Source organism: Cetorhinus maximus, chromosome 18, assembly GCF_964194155.1.
Source record: "Cetorhinus maximus chromosome 18, sCetMax3.hap1.1, whole genome shotgun sequence".
In the NCBI taxonomy this organism is placed as follows: Eukaryota; Metazoa; Chordata; class Chondrichthyes; order Lamniformes; family Cetorhinidae; genus Cetorhinus; species Cetorhinus maximus.
Genome location: NC_135896.1, coordinates 74,116,562 through 74,139,352, shown reverse-complemented (window position 1 = coordinate 74,139,352; position 22,791 = coordinate 74,116,562). Strand labels below are relative to the sequence as shown.

Genomic DNA, 22,791 nt, shown 5'->3' with positions numbered 1-22,791 from the left:
AGACAGTTCCTCAGATGAGTATCCCATCCAAATACATTGCCCCCATTAATATTCATCTCTTGATAAGGAATAAAGAAACAAACTTCTGCAAATACTCAGCAGGTCAGTCAGCCGTATGGCAGTAGCTGTTTTTCAATGTCTCCCCTCTTAGGTGGATGTAAAAGATCCATGGCACTATTTCTAAAAAAAAGTACAGGAGAATTCTCCCTGGAGAGCTTGCCAATATTTTTCACTCAACCAACATCACTAAAACAGGTTATCTATATTACCACATTGCTGTTTGTGGGGGCTTGCTGTGCACAAAATGGCTGCCACATTACAACAGTAAGTGCTTTGAGACGTCCCAAGATTGTGAAAGGTGCTACATAAATAGCTAAATTCTTTCCGCGTATCTGAATGGAAGTTAACTTTTTGATGATCAAGGGCTGTAACTTCCCCTGAGCGGCAATCAGCATCGGATTGCCACTCCATGCCCACTTACCTTCGCCAAATTTCTTCTGTACCTGCCTCACCCAACCTTCCAACTCAGGCCGGGTGAGATCCGGGCAACGCAGATGTCTCCAAGGTCCAGCACCGTCGAATTGAAGGAGGGGACGCCCTCTTTTTTAGGCACTAGTTGCCGTAAAGCAGGTCAGTTTAAAGGTCTCATTGAAATTGACAGGCCAGGGAGAAGGTAAGTGCCTAAGGTAAGTGGAAAGGATTTGAGGGGTGGGAGTATTTGGAGGTCAGGTGGGGATGGGGGGGGAGTCGGACATTGGGCATGGGTGCAGTGGACCAGGCAGTCGAGGGGCTGGAGATGGAATTTTTTTTTTGGGGGCGGGGCGGTGGTGTGTGGTTAGTCAGGGGTGGGGAAGTCCCCGGGGGGGAAAATCAGCCTGGGTCTCTACAATAGTTACCAGAAGTTAGAAGAGCTTTTAATTCTTCTAATTTTTTTTCTAGGTAACGATTGGTATAACCCCAGCAGAGCCATTCGAAGTTTGCGATTTAAACCACATTTTCGGATGGTTCCTAGCCCAGTGCAATTGTCCAGAGGAAGTGTGCACTTCTGGGTAATTGCATTGAGATTCCCCAGCGCACCTTTGGGGTACCCCCCAAATCCGACACTGGGGAGCTCGGAGGTTACGGCCCAACACCTCTGGTCGAGTTCTGCTGGAGGTTTACACCAGAGACATTAACCCCTCATTTTTGTTAACAAACATGATGCATGTTTCTGGCAGCTTTTGAATTTGTTGCAGAATTCCTACATTTCTTTGTATTTTTAAAAACTATGTCGTGTTAGATTTTTAAAAATCTTGTGTGCACAGTTTTAAAAGTTACCAATTGAAGGGTCAACCCATCTCACCTACGTTTTCTTTAATTATTTCTGGAAAGCCTTTCAGCCCTTCCCATTGATCAGCAGCACCATGTGTCCTTTCTTGGACAGTATTTGTTTGTGTAAAATCTATTTTAAATGCACTGCTGTTTGGAGCAGTTGGCAGTCAGCAACAGGCCAGTGATTCTCAGAGGAGCCTGCAGTCAAATCCACTCATAGAACACTCTCTCTCTGCTGCCAGAGACAGGCACACATGCAGACAGGCACACACGCAGACAGGCACACACGCAGACAGTGGGGATCAGGCTGACTGAGTCATATCCCCTCACCTCACCAATTTGCCAACTGCAGTGACCCTCAAGCTCAATGGCTGAAATAACTCAGCACAGGTAGGGATTGAAACAGGGGCTTTCCAGACCTATATAGTTGAACTGCTTGATAAACTAAACTTTCTGAGCTGCTAGCCTAGTTTTTGCAAAATCCCCAACAAACTTAGCAGTTTGATGAAGTCATGAAAACTGGCCTGCTCCTCTTTGATGTTCTCCCCAGTGGCCAGGCCAACAGTTAACTCTCATCACACAGCGGTTACAGCAAAGGAGGCAGCCATTCAGCCTATCATGACTATGCTGGCTCTCTGAAGGAACAATTTACCCAGTGCCACTCCTCACCTTCTCCCCATAGCCCTGCACATTCGGCCTTTTCTGATAATAATCCAATTACCTCTTGAATCCCTCGATTGAACCTGCCTCCACCACAATCTCAGGCAGTGCATCCCAGAACCCAACCACTCGCTGCATGAAAAAAGTTCTCCCTCATGTCACCATTGCTTCTTTACCAATTAACTTAAATCGGCGCTCTCTGGTTCTTGATCCTTCCACCAATGGGAACAGCTTCTCTCCATCTACTCTGTCCAGACCCCTCATGATTTTGAATACCTCTATCAAATCTCCTCTCAACCTTTTCTTTTCAAAAGGAAACAGTTCCAACCTTTCCAATCTATGTAACTGGAGTTCCTCATCCATGAAACCATTCTCGTGAATCTTCTCTGCACTCTCTCTAATGCCTTCACATCCTCCCTGAAGAGAGTGACTCCCAGAACTGGATGCAATACTCCATTTATCTCATGCTGTTTGTGAGAGTTTACTGTGCACAAATCGGCTGCCACACTTCAATAGTGCTTGGCTATACATTCACTCAATGAGGGTTGATGACCACAGATACAGTTTAGATCATTGGTAAAAATACCAGAGAGGGGATTGGGGGAGGCGGGATTGGTGGCGGTGGCGTGCAAAAGTATTTAAACTGCAAGTTGTTGTGATCTGCAATGCACTGCCGGAAAGATGACAGAAACTGACTGTTGATTCTGTTTCTGAAAGGAAAAAAGCAAAATACTGCGGATGCTGGAGAAAATGCTGGAAAAACTCAGCAGGTCTGGCAGCATCTGTGGAGAGAGAAACAGAGTTAACGTTTCGAGTCTGTATGACCCTTCCTCAGAGCGAAAGCTCAAAACGTTAACTCTTTCTCTCTCCATAGGTCCTGTCAGACCTGCTGAGCTTTTCCAGCATTTTCCGTTTCAAAAGGGAATTGGCTATCTACATCAAAAGAAAAAATATTGCAAAGCTACAGGGAAAGATCATGGGGAATAGGACTAATTGGATACTGTTTCAAAGAGCCCTTCCCTATCTCTATAACCTCCTCAAGCCCAACAGGTCTTGGAGGCATGTAGAGATCTCAAAGTTAAGCCATTTCCCAATTTTCGTCACTCCACCATTGGTGGCAGTTAAGGTTGCCAACTGGGATTAAATGTATTCCTGGAGGTTTCGTCACATGACTTGCCCCAATGCTCCAGCCATTAATCCGCCAACACACCTAGCCTCGTGACGCACTGCCCTCCTATACTAATTAGAAAGCAAAAAGACTCATTATCCCAATTAGATGATGCTTCACTGGCAGACACACAGCCTTTTTTCACCTGTTTTCAATATTTTTTTATACCTGGTAAAAAGAAATTTTCAAAGAAAATGACCAAAAAAATAGTATTTTTAATGTTCTTATGATTTTTCTCCAGGGTTGCATACAGCAGTGTTCTGGAGATTGAAGTTCAATTCCTGGAGACTCCAGACCAAACCTGGAGGGTTGGCAATCTTAGTGGCATGTGCCTTCAGCTAGCTGCCTTGGTCTTAAGCTCTGGAATTCCCACCCTAAAGCTCTGCCTTTCTACCTCTCTCCCCCTTTAAGATGTTCCTTAAAATCTGCCACTTTGACCAAACTTTTGGTTACCTTAACTTTGGCTTGGTGTCAATCTTGTCACATTTCTGTGATCTGTCTTGGGATGTTTTACTACATTGAAGATGCTATAGATGGGGAGACAGTGGCAGGGTGATAATGTTGCTGGACTAGTATCCCAGAGGCCCAGGCTAATGCTCTGGAGTCATGAGTTCAAATCCCACCACAGCAGCTAGTGGAATTTGAATTCAGTTAATAAATCTGGAATTGAAAGCTAGTCTAAGTGATGGTGACCATGACAACTATCATGATGTTTTTAAAAACGCATCTAGCCCTTTAGGGAAGGAAATCTGCCATCCTTGCCTGGTCTGGCCCACATGTGACTCCAGACCCACAACAACGTGGTTGACTCTTAAATGGCCTCTGAAGTATTCAGTTCAAAGGCAGTTAGATATATGCAATAAATGCTGGCCTTGCCTGCGAGGCCCACAACCCATGAAAGAATAAAGAAAAAAAACTGGAAATGCCAATATGTATTCCTTAACCAACATCGTTTAAAAAATGATTATCTACTGCTATGCACAAATCAGCTTTCGTGTTTCCTATGTTACAACATGGCTACAATTCAAACGTACATCACAAAGCACTTTGAGACACCCTGTGGTTGCGAAAGGTGTTATAGAGATCCATGTCAGTCTTTCTTTAATGGCATCTACCCACTGAATCACCTATTCAATAAGCTTCACATCGGAGGGAGTTGCAAAATAACACACTGAGCAATGAATTCAGTCTTTTAAGGCCCACAACAATTTGCACAGTGTGTACTCATTACATTCCTGGACTCAGACCTGTTCCTGCTTCTAAGGCGACACACTGTGGAAACAAGGCATCACAAAGTTGCTATGGTACCGGTTGTAACCACTTCAGATGCTTCTCCAATTGCAAGAATTCTAACTCCCCGTTCTCGCTTGCCTGATACAGGGTATCAGGAGAAACTGGCATGTGGATTATTTTGCAGCCACAGACAATAGTAACTTGAGAAGCACTTCAGACAGACAGGTAGGACTACCGTTAGTTTCTCCTTTTAACGTTACCACTCCCACCCCTACCGCTCAAATTAACAGCGCAGGAAAAATAGAGACCTGAGTGAGCTGTGGGTTCAGGTGGAATCAACAGCTGACGATAGAATTGAAACCCATGAACATCTGATCAGAAATCAAGTGCCTAAAGTCCCACTATATGCACCACCCCCCTCACTTTTCTCATTCTACATTACAGCAGTAACTACACTTCTAAAGCACTTCATTGGATGGAAAACTAAAATATTTATATTTTTATAGCACTTTTAACGTAGGAAATATCCCAAAGTGCTTCACAGGAGCATTATAAAAGTATGACACTGAGCTGCATAAGGAGGTATTAGGTCAGATGATCAAAAACTTGGTCAGAGAGGTAGGTTTTGTGTTTAAGGAGGAAATTGAGGTCGCGGCGTAGAGAGGTGTAGGGAGGGAATTCCAGCGCTTAGGGCTGGAGCAACTGAAGGCACGGCCACCAATGGTGGAGCAATTAAAGTCAGGGATGCTCGAAATGCCAGAATTAGTTGAGCACAGATATCTTGGAGGGATGTGAAGCTGGAAGAGATTACAGAGCTAGGGACAGGGTGAGGCCATGGAGGGATTTTAAAATAAATGAGAATTATAAAATCAAGGTATTGTTTGACCAGGTGCCAAGGTCAGCGAGCACAGGGGAAATAGGTATACAGGACTTTGGAATGTTCCAAGGTCAGAAAAAGCACTATATAAGTGCAAGTTCTTTCTTCATTACCTCAACTGCGTGGGCTAGAAATTTATCTTGGGCGGTGGCGCAGAATGGGATGGGTTTGACTGTCTGTTCTAGACAGCTCCTGACAGTCAGTCAATGGATTTAAATATAAGGCACTGGACATAACAGGCACCAGATCCTACATCACCCGCCGAGATGGCTTTCTATCGTTGTAGCTCTTATCTCAGTCAGTATTAGAAACATAGAAAGTAGGAGCAGGAGTAGGCCATTCGGCCCTTCGAGCCTGCTCCACCATTCATTATGATCATGGCTGGTCATCCAACTCAATAGCCTGCTCCTGCTTTCTTCCCATACCCTTTGATCCCTTTCGCCCCAAGAGCTATATCTAACTCCTTCTTGAAAACATACAATGTTTTGGTCTCAACTACCTTCTGTGGTAATGAATTCCACAGGCTCACCACTCTCTGGGTGAAGAAATTGCTCCTTATCTCAGTCCTAAATGGTCTACCCTATATCCTCAGACTGTGATCCCTGGTTCTGGACTCCCCCACCATCGGGAACATCGTTCCTGCATCTACCCTGTCTAGTCCTGTTAGAATTTTATTGGTTACTATGGAGATCCCCCCTCATTCTTCTTAACTCCAGCAAATATAATCTTAATCGACTCAGTCTCTCCTCATATGGCAGTCCCGCATTCCCAGGAATCAGTCGGGTAAACCTTCGCTGCACTCCCTCTATAGCAAGTACACCCTTCCTCAGATAAGGAGAGCAAAACTGCACACACTATTCCAGGTGTGGTCTCACCAAGGCCCTGTACAATTGCAGCAAGACATCCCTGTTCCTGTACTCGAATCCTCTGGCTATGAAGGCCAACATACCATTTGCCTTCTTTACCGCCTGCAGCTCCTGCATGCTTACCTTCAGCTTTGTTCCCTTTGTTCCTATAATCTCTAAGCTTCTTAAACCTATTTACTTCTCCTCATCTCTACCTCTTGATCTACATGTCCTCTCCTCTTACTCATTTCATCATTGGTGATGTTACTTACTGTGGCTCATTACCAAACATTTTTCCTGATGTATTTACAACCTTGACTTTGTACTGATGCTTAATGGTATTTTGTACACCTAGTGTCAAGGCCCAACCTGACTCCAGAGTGAGGTAGAGGAAGTAGTCAGTCTTGCCTGTCTTCTTTTTAATACTCTCCCTCCACCGCCTTAAAGTACTGGCTCACGTGGGAGAAGGTACACTGGACGGGTGTCAGGAGTCCATGAATCTTATAGCACAGACAGAGGATATTTGGCCTGTCACGTCTTTGCCGGCTCTTTCAAAGAGTGGACCAATTTAATCCCACATCCAAACTCTTTCCCTTACTCTGCAAATTAGTTCTCTTCAAGTCTATGTTCAATTGCCTTTTGAAAGTTCTTATGGAATCTGAATCCATCACCCTTTCAGGCAATATGTTCCAGATCTTAACAAACCACAGTGTGGAATAATTTCCCTTTAGCTAGAATGATTTTAAATCGGTGACCTCTGATTATTGACCCATTTGCCAGAGAAACAGTTTATCCCTACTTGCTTTACAAACCCCCCAGATCTCTGTTAAATCTCCTCTTAACCTTCTCTGCTCTAAAAGGGAAACAATCCCAGCTTCTACAATCTCTGAAGTCATATAACTGAAGTCCCTCATCCCTGCATCATTGTGGTAAAACCTCCTAAATAACCTCTCCAAGGCCTTGATGTTCTTCCTGAACAGTGGTGCCCAGAATTGTACACAATATGAGGACTAACCAGAGATTTATAAAGCTTTAGCTCGACTTCCTTGCTTTTGTATTCAATGTCTCTATTTACAAAATTAAGTATCTCATACACTTTCTTAACCAACTTATCAACTTGCCCTGCCAGAGTCATGGATTTATACATATACGCTCCAGGTTCACGACCTTCATCCCTGTCCCCATCCCAACACCCCCGCCACCTAAAAATTGGATTTTTTGCCATTTGAATTACACTGCCTCTCCATATTGTTTCACACAAAGTGCACCACTTCACCCTTATCCACATTTAATTGCATTTGCCTTATGTCTGCCATTTCACCAGTCTATGTCCTATTGGAGTCTGCTACTCTCTTTACTCACTGTTATTTTAATATCATGCGCTTCTATTTTCCAGATATGTCTGTTATGTGATACTTGAAGTTCATATATACATCTGCTGCACTACCTTCATCAACTTGCACTACCTTCATCAACCTGCTCTGTTACATCAAATAATTCGATCAGATATAGTCAAGACGTGATTTGCCTTTAGCAAATCTATGCTGTCTGCCTGCCCCTTATTAACTCATACTTCCCCAGGTGAGAATTAATGTTGTCCTTAATAATAGTCTCTAGTGGTCTTCCCAGCACTGAAGGTAGACTGACTTGATGGTTCAGGTTTATCCTTTTTCCCTTTTTTTTTGGAACAGGAATGTAACATTTGCAATTCTCCAGTCCTCTGGCACCACTCCACTCCCTCGACAGGTTCTCTTTTCACAGCTCTCCATTGGCCAACATTCAAAGAACAGCCAAAGGAAAAGGTAAACGGGTACATACAAGGCTGCCCTAAAGCACAGAGGCATTAACACCACTAACTAGGAGGAGAATGCTGTGCCGATTGCTTGGCATAGCACCACCTGGTTCATCAAGACGCAAGTCACTTCGAGACTCCGACTCGACAGCGAGGAGGAACAGCAGCAGCAGAGGAAGAAGGAAGCCAACCCAGGGCTGCGATTTCCACAACGTGTCCCCACTGTGGAAGAACATGTGGATCCAGGATTGGGCTCCTCAGTCATCTGAAGTCTCACCATGCCTGATGCACATAATCCTCAATTCCAAGGGACTGCCGATGATGACAACTATCCAAGGAGGATTGAAAGATTGTGGTCAGAGTTTCTGCTATCTCCATTCCCTCAGTATCCCACCTGGACAGGGTGCTTGTTAACTTTGAGTGATGCCAATGTATTTAGAACCTCCTTTCTATCTACTTGTATCCAAAATCACTACTCCCCATCCTCTACAATGACATTAACTTCATCCTCTTCTTTTGTGAAGACAGATAACAAAGTATTCATTCAGTATCTCAGTCATGTCTGCTATCTCCACAATATTTCCTTTTCTGTCCCCAGTTGGCCCATCATTTTAATTTTTATATTATTATAAAATATTTCTGGGTTCCTTTTTATGTTATTTGCTAATCTTTTCTCATACTCTCTCTTTGCTGCTCTAGTATCCTTTTTCAGTTTTGCCCTGCACACCTTGCAATCTGCCTGGTTTTCAAAAGCATTCTGTACCTAACATCTCGCAAACTTTTCCATGGAATATTTTAACCTTTGTCTACCAGGATTCCCCATCTTTTCTACTTTTGAGAACATGCTTGGTTTGTACCTGAATTATCTCTGCCTTGAAGGCCTGGCTTTTCTCATTTACTGTCTTCCTGGCCAACCTTTGTTTCCAGTCCACTTGTGTTATATTCACCTTCTCATGTCATTGAAATTGGCTCTCTATTTTCACCATTGCTTTTTTTTCATCCCTTTCCAGAGCTCCTTTAAAAAAATGATATTATGGTCACCATTACCTAGATGTTCTCCCACTGAAACACATTCCACTTGTCTTTGGTACCTCTCATGGGTATCAGTAGCCCTGTGATATCTTCCCTAGATGATTGTTCTTTATGTTGAGCTCCAGGGTTACATTATCCTGGACAATAGCCTGCTTGTGCCTGAATGATACCAGAACAGAGAGGCTATAACAGTCAGGAAAGGCTGGGCAGGCTGGGGTTCTTTTCTCTGGACCTGATACAGGTCTTTAAAATTATGAATGGATTCAACAGGCTAAACACAGAGAAAATATTTCCATTTGTGGGGAAGCCAAATCTAGGGGCCATAAATGTAAGATAGTCACTAACAAATCCACTAAGGAGAAACCTCCTTATCCAGAGAGTGGTTAGGATGTAGAGCTCACCAACACAAGGAAGTGACAAGGAAGCTTGATAAATATACGAGGGAGAAAGGAATACAAGGTTATGCTGATAGGATTAAATGAACTAGGGAGAGAGAAGGTTCATATGTAGCATGAATACCAGCAAAAGACCTATTGGACCAAATGGCCTGTTTTTTGCGCTGTAGATTATATGTAAAACCTCCCAAAGCACTTCACAGGAGTGTTGCCAGACAAAGTTTTATACTGAGCCATGTAACAGAATCTTAGAACCAGGACCAAAACTTTGTTAAAGATGCAGGTTTTAAATGAGCCTCTTAAAAAGGAGAGTAGGCGTAGTTTAGGGCGGAATTCCAGGTTATAGAGTCTAGACAGCTGAAACATGGCCGCCAATGGTACAGTAAAGAAACTGGGGATTGCACAAGAGGCCAGATTTGAAGAAATGCAATCATCTTAAAACGGCTGGAGCTGAATCAAAAAAAAATTAATGGGGGAGGCGCACGGAGGAGGGGTGCAAGGCCATGGAGGGATTTGAAAATAAGGATGAAACTTTTAAAATGGAGGTGTTGTCAAACAGGGGTCCAGTGAAGGTCAGCAAGCACAGGGGTAATGGGTGAATGAGATTAGGGGTAAACTAAGGTAAAGGCAGCAGAGTTTTTGGATAAGTTCAACTTTACAATGAGCCCACAGTGGAGGCCAGCCAGGGGAGCATTGGAATAATCAAGCTTGGTAAGCATGGGTGAGGGTTTCAACAACAAATGAGCTGAGATGGCGGGAGTGGTGGTGGTGGGGGGGAGACAGGCCTCAACTGGAGTATTAACATCCTTCCTAAAATGGATATAAAACCTTGGAGAGGAAGCAGAGATTCACTAGAATGGTACCAGAAACGAGACTTCAGTTATGTGGAGAGACTGGAGAAGCCGGGATTGTTCTCTTTGGAGCAGAGAAGGATAAAGGGAGATTTTTGTAAATCTGCTCAAAATCTTGCAGGGTTTTGTTAGCATAAATAAGGAGAAACTGTTTCCACGGCAGAAGGGTTGGTAGCCAGAGGGCACAGATTTAAGAAAATTGGCAAAAGGACTAGAGGGGAGATAAGTAAAAAAAATGTTTTTATGCAAGTGTGATCTGGAACACATTGCCTGAAAGGAAACAGATTCAATAGTAACTTTCAAAAGGGAATTGGATAAGTACTGGTAAAAGGAAAATTTGCAGGGAAAAGAACTATTTGAATTGTTCTTTCAAAAAGCTGGCACAAGCACAATGGGCTGAATAGCCTATGTTTTTTTTTAACCTTATACTTTCATGGGATGTGGGCATCACTGGCAAAGCAGTTGCCCATCCTAATTGCCCTTGAGCCGAGTGGCTTGCTAGGCCATTACAGATGGCAATTAAGAGTCAACCACATTGCTGTGGGTCTGGAGTCACAGGTAGGCCAGACCAGGTAAGCTTGGCAGATAAAGGGCATTAGTGAACCAGACGGGGTTTTACAACAATCGATGATAGTTGTCTTGGTCACTGAGGCTAGTTTTATATTTCAAATTTATGAATTGACTTTAAATTCCTCTAGCTGCCGTGATAGGATTTGAGCCCATCTCCCCAGAGCATGAGTTTGGGCCCCTGGATTACCAGTCCAGTGACATTGCCACCACGCCATCATCTCCCCACAATGTATGATTCTATTTATACAATATAGACACACAGCCATGTACATGGAAGCATACAAATGTACACATAAATACATAGAGATACATAAATACACAGACACTAAGCCTCTGTTCCTTTAACAACAACTTGCAATTATATAGTGCCTTTAACTTGTTACAACGTCACAAGACACTTCACAGGAGTGTAATCAGACAAAAATTATATACTCCTTCAGAGTAATAAATGCGGGTTTCCTGCTACATAAATTAAGGAGATGGTGTATTGGAAATCACGATCCCTTCAACGAATAGTGCCAGTGCCAAATTACTATTTCTTTCAATGCTGCAATACACAAAATGTTGTCAATTTTCTTGTGATCGTGCAGCAGAACAGGGATTTCTTAGAACCTTACTACACCAAATGAGGCCACTCAGCCTTTGGTGCCAGCTTTTTGAAAGAGCCAATTAGTCTCACACCCTGCTTTGACCCCGCAGCCCTGCAAGTTTTACCTTTACAAGTATTTATCCAATTCCCTTTTTAAAGTTGCCACTGAATCTGCTTCTTCCACCCTTTCAGGCAGAGCACTCCAAATCACAACAACTCGCTGCTTAAATCTTTCTCCCCCCATTCATCTCCCCTCTGGTTCTTCTAAAATTATCTATATCTGTGTCCTGTGGTTATGACTCTCCCGACAGTGCAAGTACAGTCAAGTACTTTAGAAGTGTACCCATTGTTGGAATGTGGAATGTAGTAGCCAATTTGTACATAGTAATCTCCCTCAAACAGCAATTTAACCAGATAATCTGTTTTAGTGTTGTTAGTTGAGACACAAATATTGGTCAGGACACCAAGGAGAAATTTCCTGCTCTTCTTCAAATAGTGCCATTAAATCTTTTACCTTTACCTGAGGGGGCAGATGAGGCCTTGGTTTAACCTTTCATCCGAAAGGCATCACCACCAACTGAGTGGTGCTCCCTCAGTACTGCATTAAATGTGTCAGCCTGGATAGATGTTCAAATCTCTGAATTGGAACTTGAACCTATGTCCCTCTGACCCAGGGACAAGAATGTTAGCCAGTGAGTCACGCCTGATGACTCACTGTACTAATTGAGGAAGCCTATTATGTCAAGTTGCATGGCTCTTAATACATCTGGGGAAGCTTATCCCATTAAGACCATAAGACAATAAGACATAGGAGCAGAAATTAGGCCATTCGGCCCATCGAGTCTGCTCCGCCATTCAATCATGGCTGATAAGTTTCTCAACCCCATTCTCCCGCCTTCTCCCTGTAACCTTTGATCCCCTTACCAATCAAGAACCTATCTATCTCGGTCTTAAAGACACTCAATGACCTGGCATTCTGTGGCAATGAATTCCATAGATTCACCACTCTCTGGCTAAAGAAGTTTCTCCTCATCTCTGTTCTAAAAGGTCTTCCCTTTACTCTGAGGCTGTGCCCTCGGGTCCTGGTTTCTCCTACTAACGGAAACATCTTCCCCACATCCACTCTATCCAGGCCTTTCAGTATTCTGTAAATTTCAATCAGATCCCCCCTCATCCTTCTAAACTCCATCGAGTATAGACCCAGAGTCCTCAAACATTCCTCATATGTTAAGCCTTTCATTTCTGGGATCATTCTCGTGAACCTCCTCTGGACCCTCTCCAGGGCCAGCACATCCTTCCTGAGATACGGTGCCCAAAATTGCTCACAATATTCTAAATATGGTCTGACCAGAGCCTTATAAAGCCTCAGCAGCACATCCCTGCTTTTATATTCTAGTCCTCGCGAAATAAATGCCAACATTGCATTTGCCTTCCTAACTACCGACTCAACCTGCAAGTTAAACTTAAGAGAATCCTGGACTAGGACTCTCAAGTCCCTTTGCACTCCAGATTTCGGAATTCTCTCCCTATTTAGAAAATAGTTCATGCCTCTATTCTTCCTACCAAAGTGCATGACCTCACACTTCCCCACGTTGTATTCCATCTGCCACTTCTTTGCCCATTCTCCTAACCTGTCCAAATCCTTCTGCAGCCTCCCCACCTCCTCAATACTACCTGTCCCTCCACCTATCTTTGTATCATCTGCAAACTTAGCCAGGATGCCCTCAGTTCCTTCATCTAGATCATTAATGTATAAAGTGAAAAGCTGTGGTCCCAACACTGACCCCTGCGGAACTCCACTAGTCACCGGCCGCCATCCTGAGAAGGACCCCCTTATCCCCACTCTCTGCCTCCTGCCAGACAGCCAGTCTTCTATCCATGCTAGTACCTTGCCTCTAACACCATGGGCTCTTATCTTACTGAGCAGCCTCCTGTGTGGCACCTTGTCAAAGGCCTTCTGGAAGTCCAAGTAGATAACATCCATTGGCTCTCCTTTGTCTAACCTACTCGTTACCTCCTCAAAGAATTCTAACAGATTTGTCAGGCATGACCTCCCCTTGATGAAACCATGCTGACTTTGCACTATTTTACCATGCACTTCCAAGTATTCTGAAATCTCATCCTTAATAATGAAATCTTACCAACGACCGAGGTCAGGCTAATCGACCTGTAATTTCACGTCTTTTGCCTCACTCCCTTCTTAAACAGGGGGGTTACATTAGCTATTTTCCAGTCCTCTGGGACCCTCCCTGACTCCAGTGATTCCTGAAAGATCACCACTAACGCCTCCACTATCGCTTCAGCTATTTCCTTCAGAACTCTGGGGTGTAATCCATCTGGTCCAGGTGATCCACCTTCAGACCTTTCAGTTTTCCTAGCACCTTCTCCTTGGTAATGGCCACCATACTCACCTATGCCCCCCGACTCTCTTGAACTTTTGAGGATGTCACTCGTGTCTTCCACTGTGAAGGCTGAAGAAAGTACCTATTCAGTTCCTCCGCCATTTCTTTGTTCCCCACTACTACTTCTCCAGCGTCATTTTCCAGCGGCCCAATGTCCACTTTTACCTCTCTCTTACCCTTTATATATCTAAAAAAACTCTTGCAATCTTCTTTTATATTACTGGCTAGTTTGTCCTCATATTTAATCTTCTCCCTCCTTATTTCTTTTTTAGTTGTCCTCTGTTGGTCTTTGTAGGCTTCCCAATCCCCTGGTTTCCCACTGCTCTTCGCCGCATTGTATGCTTTCTCTTTAGCTTTTATGCTGTCCCTGACTTCCCTCGTCAGCCATGGTTGCCTCGTCCTCCCTTTAGTATGCTTCTTCTTCCTAGGGATGAATTTTTGCTGTGTCTCCCAAATTACTCCCAGAAACTCCTGCCATTGCTGTTCCATTGTCTTTCCTGCTAGGCTCATCTCCCAGTCAATTCTGGCCAGCTCCTCCCTCATGCCTCTGTAATTGCCTTTATTCAACTGTAATACCGTTACATCTGATTCCAGCTTTTTCCTCTCAAATTGCAGGGTAAATTCTATCATATTAATGGTCACTTCCTCCTAAGGGTTCCTTCACCTTAAGCTCCCTTATCAAATCTGCCTCATTACACATCACTAAATCTAGAATTGCCTGTTCCCTAGTGGGCTCCACCACAAGCTGCTCCAAAAAGCCATCTCGTAGACATTCCGCAAATTCCATTTCTTGGGATCCACTACCAACCTGATTTTCCCAGTCTACCTGCATATTGAAATCCCCCATGATCACTGTAACCTTGCTTTTCTTACACACCTTTTCTATCTCCTGGTGTATCTTGTGCCCCACATCCTGACTACTGTTCGGAGGCCTGTACATAACTCCCATTATGGTTTTTTTGAAGGCTCGAAACGTTAACTGATTTCTTCTCCGCCGATGCTGCCAGACCTGCTGAGTTTTTCCAGGTAATTCTGTTTTTGTTATGGTTTTTTTACCTTTGCGGTTCCTCAACTCTACCCACACAGATTCTACATCATCTGACCCTATGTCGTTTCTTGCTATTGATTTAATTTCATTTCTTACTAACAAAGCAACCCCACCCCCTCTGCCAACCTGCCTATCTTTTCGATAGGATGTATGTGCTTGGATATTTAGCCCCCAGTCCTGATCCCCTTGCAGCCATGTCTCCGTGATGCCCACCACATCATACCTGCCAATCTCAATCTGCACCACAAGCTCATTTACCTTATTTCGTATACTGCGTGCATTCAGATACAACACCTTCAGTCCTGTATTTCCCGTCCCTATCTCATTGTCGTCCCTTTATCTGATGTGCTTGAAGTTAGATTCCTAGACCTTTCCAAACACTCTGTCCTATTTTGTGTTCTGGAGACTTTAATAGGCTCTCCTGGGCTCTCCTTTCTTTTCAGTTTTTTCATAATTTTCCATGAAGTTGAATCCACCCCCCCACACGCTAACCTGCTGCTTTGTTTCCCATTAGTCATACTTCTGGGAGTTTTACCCTTCCCTCTCCCCCCACTTTCTAGTTTAAAGTCCTGTTGACCACCCTATTTACCCTTTTCGCTAGAACATTGGTCCCAGATCGGTTCAGGTGGAGACCGTCCCAACAGTACAGATCCCTCCTGTTCCAATACTGATGCCAGTGCCCCACGAAATGGAACCCCTCTTTCCCGCACCACTCCTTTAGCCACGTGTTTACTTCCCTTATTCTCGTGTCCCTATGCCAATTTGTACATGGCTCGGGTAGTAATCCGGAGATTATAACCCTCGAGGACCTGTTCTTTAATTTAGTTCCTAGTTCCTGATAATCCCCAAACAGGTCCTCTTTCCTAGTCTTATCTATGTTATTCGTCCCGACGTGAACCACAACAACTGGATCCTCCCCCTCCCTCTTCAATATCCTTTCAAGTCAGTCAGAGATGTCCCTCACCCTGGCACCGGGCAGGCAACATACCATGCGGGACTCTCGATCCTGCTTACAAAGGAAGCTATCAATTCCCCTAATTATAGAATCCCCTACAACTACCACTTTTTGCTCCCCCCTCTTGAATGGCCTCCTGTGCCACGGTGCCATGGTCAGCTGGCTCATTCTCCCTACAGCCCTCTTCCTCATCCACACAGGAAGCAAGTACCTCGTACCTGTTGGACAAGGTCAAGAGCTGAGGCTCCTCTGTTCCTGAACACAGGATCCCTCTACCTGCCTCACTTGCAGTCACACCCTGCTGACCCTGACCGCTGGCCGAACTTGAGGTACTTAATCTACCGGGTGTGACCGCCTCCTGATACAAAGCATCCAGGTAACTCTCCCCCTCCCAGATGTGCTGCAGCGTCTGGAGCTCAGACTCCAGCTCATCAATTCTGAGCTGGAGTTCCTCCAGCAACCAACACTTGCTGCAGATGTGGTCACTGTGGCTCACAATGGGATCTGCCAGCTCCCACATCATACAGCTACAGCACATCACCTGCCCAGCCATCTCTACTTAGATAATTAATTAATTAGCTTTGCAGTTTTTTTTTCAAATTTGGTGCAGATTTCCTACCAACCAATCAGGTCACAGCTTTCCTGTGATGCCACTTTTTCAGTTTTGGCTTCAGTTACTCTGTGCCCCGAGGTCACCGCTCCAGTGCTCCTCCCTCCGAGTCTGCTCCCTGGAGACAAGGCCGCGAATCCCCGAGGTAAGCTAGATTTATACTCACCGCTCCGATGCTCCTCCCTCTGAGTCTGCTCCCAGGATTTACTCACCAATCAGCTGCTTTTTCTTTAAAATCCACTTTCAGAAGGCACGTCTGGTGCACTCCTGAAGGCACTGCCTCTTCCTCTCTTTTTTTTTTAGGTTTGAGGAGTACAATTACAGTTCTTGGTTTCCAGGAGTGGGACATGTTTGAGGAGGAGGGAAGGATGGAAACACTACAGCAATGTAATGTTTGGGGCTATTCTGTTCTTTGACAATGGGTCCTCCTCAATTCCCTCCTGAGTCATGGTGGCTGCGATGACTTCTCCCAGAATGCTTCAGTCACTTCTCACTAGCGCCCTCTGTCGGATGCCCTTCCTCCTGTTGAGTGCAAGAATCCTTCTCCTCTATTCCCTCCTGAGTCGCGGTGGCTGCAATGACTTCTCCCAGAATGCTTCAGTCACTTCTCACTAGCGCCCTCTGTTGGATCTGCCCAGTCCCCCTCTCTGGTAATCTGAGACTCAACAACTCACCTCCTCAATCCCAAGACCCCAGTACTCCCAGACCCACCTCACCTCTCCAATGGTCTTCATCCCAGCATCATCCACTCAAGATTACCCAGTGCCGCTAAACCCAAGGCCTGCAATCCTATCTAACCTGCCATCTGCCTCTTAACTATGTAAAAAGATAAAGTTAACTGCATAGTTAAACAAATATGTAATAATCACTCAGGCCACTGATGTACGGTTTCCCTGCAAATGGCAACATATCTGGGTAACGCAAAGCCAGAAGTACCACAAACATTTCCACAATATTGTGCTATAAAAAGACAGTTTCTCCTGTCACTCATCATGAGTCAGTGAGCCACTGACAACATATTGTACAATAAAACAAAGCATCTTCCATCTCACTGTGAACCAACCACAAGAGATCACAGGCATTACATAATGTTACACATGCATCTTGTAATGCTGGGTGCTGCTGACCCACACTTCTGAATTCCACCTTGAAACAGACAAGCAGATTCGAAGCTGTGAAGCTTCCTGACAAAGCAACAACTGAACTCTGAGTAGCCTCTGCCTCTTTTCACTGAATGGCCTTAAAGGGACATAGTGCAACCTCAGTGGCAAAATAATAAATCATGCATGACATGGTATAACACTCCTGTCATTGTAAAACAGTAGATAATCCAATGAGTAAATACCATTAGTAATATCTAAAAAAAGTACATGTCATAGATGCTTGTTACAGATGCAAAGCAATAGTAACAGACTAGGTCCTCCTGAAATTCAGCTTGAAACTGACAGACATCTTCAAATTTGTAAAGTTGACTCACCAAACACCAGCTAAACTCAGAATAACCTCAGGTTGTTTACTTATTGCCTTACTTGCACCAAGTCATGTTCACTCATCCACTCCTGTGCTCACTGACCTACGTTGGCTCCTGGTTAAGCAACGCCTCGATTTTAAAATTCTATTCTTCGTTTTCAATTCCCTCCATGGCCTCGCCCCCCTCCCTATCTCTGTAATCTCCACCAGCCCCACCACCCTCCGAGATATCTGCACTCATCTAAATCTGGTCTCTTGAGCATCCTGGATTTTAATTGTCCAACCACTGACCACCAAGCCGTCAGCTGCCTAGGCCTTAAACTCTGGAATTCCCTCTCTAGCCTTTAAGACACTCCTTAAAGCCTAACTTTTACAATGCTTTTGGTCATCTACCTGAATATTTCCTTATGAGCTTTATATGCTTTTTAATGCTCTTGTGAAGCACTTTTGGGACATTTTATTACATTAGAGGCACTATACCAGTACAAAGTTGATGTTTTTGCTGCAATTAAGGGCTTGCATCCTCAAGAGAGGGACAGTTGTCACCTTAGCAGCAGAATAATATTGTACAATACATGGTGCAATGCCCCATCCTTAGGCCAGTGCTAATCACATGATGCATGAGCAAGGCCACTGGAGATCTGCATTTGTCTTGCATCTAGCCACCTCCAGGTATCACACATGCAAGTGTCTCACTTGTACATGCCATATTTAGAGCTGCTAATAGATGGTTCAGTTGGTAAGCCAGAAGGATGTGACTTCAATTTTGGAATTTAGTATGTAATCTTGTCTAACAGTTCAGTACTTAGGGATTGCAGCATTGGCAAGTACCACCACGTTTCCAATGAAACAATGAAACCAAGGCCTAGCCTGCCTGTTCCAATTGGTTGAGTGGATGTAACTATTCCTCAGTACTTTGTATCTGTCTCTCAACTACCACCCAAATTAAAACTGATTAACTGTTGTTTGTAAGGCCTTGCTGTGCATAAGAAGATCACTCACATTTGCCTACCTTTCAATGCAATGAGATTTGTGTGAAATGCATTTAAAACATTTCCAAGGAAGGTGGTATAGTGCTATGTAAGGGTAAGTCTGACATTCCTTCTTTTTCATTAGCGTAAAATTCGAGTTAGGATATTCAGGCATGAAATCAGGAAGCACTTATTCACACAATAGGCAGTGGAAATCATAAACTCTCTCCCCAAAAAGCTGCGTGCACTGAGGGTCAACTAGAGTTTTCAAGACTGCAGTCGATCGATGTTGGGTAAGTTTAGCAATGGATGTGGAGCAAAAGGTGGGTAAACGGAATTGAGGCACAGATCAGGCATGCTAATTGAATGATGCAATAGGCTCGATAGTCTACAAGTTACTAACAAACAACCTTAAAAACAAAAAAAATCTATAAATAGAGCCTTTTGACATTGCTAACCTGAGCTGCACTCCAGATTTATAAGGAATTGCCAACCTAAACAAATTTCCCTCAACAACAGGAATTAATCTCTGATTGACATCAGGATGTGACCTTTTACAACAAGGTCCTGAGCAATAGCCTTATAGCGATGGGCCAGTTAAACAACTCCACACACGGCAGCTAAATATCACAATTGTGCTCCAGCTTGACTTCCTAAGAGCAACCAAAAAAAGACATATTTATACCTCCTTTCACAACCTCAGGTGTCCCAAAGTATTTTACAGCCAATATAATACTTCCTAAAGTGCAGTCACACATGTAGCCAACTCCCACAAACAAAGAACAATATGACTAGATCATCTGATACTAGTGATGTTGGTTGAGGGATGAGGACACTGGAGGTGGGGGTGAGGGGGGAAATTTACCCTGCTGCTCTTCAAAATCGTGCCATGCCAACTCTTAGGTCCACCTGAGAGGACAGTTGGGGGTCTTGGTTTAACACCTCACTTGAAAGTGGGAACCATCAACATTGCAGTACTCCCCCAGTACTGCACTGGGAAGTTCAGCTTAGATTGTTCTCCTCAAGTGTCTGGAGTAACACTAAAGCCACAACCTTTTGACTCATGAGGGACAGTGTGTTACCCGCCGAGCCATGGCTAAGACTATCAGAGCAAGCATAAACAAAGATTAGTACTTAAAGACTGAAATTAAATTTAAAACAATGCAACAAAAATAGCCTTGCACTCCTACAGAGGGTTGTCAACACTGGATGGGTGTATACCTGAAGATGTATTTATCACATGACCTCTTGCCTCCAACCACTCCAACTTAAAAGAGCCTTTTGAAAAAGGTTCCCTATATTTTTATACATAATAAGTAAAAATATTCAAAGAAAATGACAAAAATACATTAAAAAATTCATCATTTTTTTTCTCCTGGGCTGCTCACAGTAGCCAGAAGATTGATTTTTAATTACTGGAGAACCCAAGGTAATTTGGCGAGCTGCCAGCACTACTATTCTCCTCTGTGAATTGACACAAGGCCTGATGTTTAACTCTAGGCCAGTTTTTGAGCAGGTAAGTAACCGTGTTAAGTTAGAAATTTGCCTGTTGATCCAGAAATGAAGCCTTGGCAATCTTAACTCCTCCTTCACCTGACCTCGCTGGGCACCAGTGATACACAAAAACCCCATTCAGAGCCAGGAAGGGGATGTGCTGGCAGAAGTCCCCTAACAAGTCATTGTAAGGAATAAAGAAAAGTTCACAGACCATCTCTAGAAACTTATAAAAACATGATCAAGTGCCCTTTCTTTCTGCCAGTCTTCTGCCAAACTTTCAGTAAGGTGCCATTAGAAGCCTAATGGAATTTCAGGGATCAGGTCCTGGGATGGGGCTTGAACCTCCAACCTGTGGTTCAAAAGGTAAGAGAGCGTGACCACTAAATCTCGACTCACATGGTCACAGCAGCAGAGGCCATACATCTCCAAAAAAAAAGGAACATACAATTATATAGAACCTTTCACAATCTCAAGACATCCCAATGCACTTTACAGCCAATAAAATACATCTGAAGTGCGGTCACTGTTGTATTGTAGGAAACATGGCAGCCAATTTGCACACAGCAAGCTCCCACCAACAGCAATGTGATAAATGAGTGAATAATCTGTCTCAGTGATGTTGGTCGAGGGATAAATATTATCCAGAACACCGGGGCGAACTCCCCTGCTCTACATATAGTGCCACATGGGGTCACTTAAGTTCAACTGAGAGGTAGATGGGGCCTCAGTTTAAGTTCTCATCCAAAAAGACAACACCCACGAGTGTGCAATGCTTCCTCAGTATATGTGACTTGAGAAATTGAATAATCTTCCCATCAAGCAAGTACAGTGAGAACCCAGTCAAACGGCAAAACCAAAGGCCTATTCAGAAAAGCCTCACTACTGCCTTTGTGTAAAGAACAAGCACATCTCATGAAAATGTGGAGCAGCAGAAAGAGAGACAGACGTGATAAAGCAGTATGACACAGTGAAATACTTCAACACTAGATAACCCTTTTAAGCGGCTTATGCGATTCTGTCCACATGTATCTATTACAGTTACATTGCATTTAGGCTGACCAACTATTACACTAATGCTGCCAGTACTTGCTTCTGAGCCTAGAGTACAAAACAGGAATGAGTTACTCTTCCAGCTCCTGCATCAGAAAGGCCAGATGCATTCATACAGCTGATGTTTACACTCTTGACTTATTACAGAGAAGTTATGATAAACTTGCATTGTACCTTGGTTTGACCACACTTGGAATACTGTGCACAGTTCTGCTCTCTACATTGTAAAAAAATAGCGGCACTGGAGGAGGTGCAGAAAAGATTCACATGGGTGGCAGCAGAAGTGAAAGGATATATTTATCAACGAAGGCTGAACAGACTGAGACTCCTTCCTCTAGATAAGAGAAGGCTGAGGAGTGACCTGAATTATGAAAGAGCTTTAGGGTTGACGTAAAAAATATTTTTCCACTTGTGAGAAAGACTAAAACTAGGGGCCTGTCATATAAAAGAGCCACTAATAAATCCAATAAGGAACTCTAGGGTTTTGTTTTATCCAAATCATTGGATGTTACAGCACAGAAGATCATTTAGTTCACTTTGCCTGTGCTGACCAGTTAGAAGAGCTACCAATTAGCCTCAACCCCTGGTCGCTTCCCATAGCTATGCAAATCTCTCTCCTTCAAAGAATTTACCCAATTCCTTTTGGTAGTTGCTGTTGAATCTGCTTCCACCACCTTTTCGGGCAATATATTCCAGATCATAGTGATACGCTGCGTAAATTGGTGTTTTCCTATTCTCAAGTTCTTTTGCCAATTATCTAAATTGCCATTTCAATACCAAACTGTGCCAAATTCATTCCATTGACAACCCCTACAGCTGACAGTACAGCAGCATCCATTCTGCTTTGGATCAGAGCAAAATCCAACTACCAGGGCTAAAGAGTGTTTTGTAATTGGTATAAGGATAACAAATACTGTATTTCTATTAAAGCCAGGCCTAAAATTTGGTGCTGTGGTGAGGATGTGCTGCGTGTGCGAGATGCTGTCTTTCAGTCGATACATTAAACTGGGACGGACGGCACTGGGCATACTTTTGTTCTAGGGTGGGCAGCACTGTGTCAAGGTGGGGACACCACATGTATTATAGGCAATGGTTGCATAGTGGTGATATCACTGAACTGGTTCTCCAAAAGCCCAGGGTAATGCTCTGTGGACACAGGTTCAAATCCCACCATGGCAGCTGGTGGAATTTAAATTCAATTAATAAAATTTGGAATTGAAAACTAATCTCAGTAATGGTGACCATGAAACTATCAGTGATTGTCGTAACAAGCCAGCTGGTTCACTAATGGAGAAGAAATCAGTTAACGTTTCGGGTCTTCATGACCCTTCGGCAGAACTGAGTATAGTTAGGAGAAAAGTGAAATATATTTCACTTTTCTCCTAACTATACTCAGTTCTGCCGAAGGGTCACGAAGACCCGAAACGTTAACTGATTTCTTCTCCACCGATGCTGCCAGACCTGC

The 22,791-nt window shown here is 43.8% G+C and overlaps 1 protein-coding gene across 7 annotated transcripts in view; it reads right to left on the bottom strand.

Moving 5' to 3' along the window:
• Positions 1-22,791, bottom strand: part of mideasb (mitotic deacetylase associated SANT domain protein b) — an 82,746-nt gene that overhangs the window by 57,636 nt on the left and 2,319 nt on the right. Inside the window, exon 1 of one of the 7 annotated variants that reach the window (XM_078562952.1) lies at positions 8,744-8,873. The exons of the other annotated variants lie outside the window; for them this stretch is intronic. The gene's annotated coding sequence lies outside the window, so the exon portion shown is untranslated. Of the gene's footprint in view, positions 1-8,743; positions 8,874-22,791 lie in introns of those variants that run through there. 7 annotated transcript variants of the gene reach the window in all.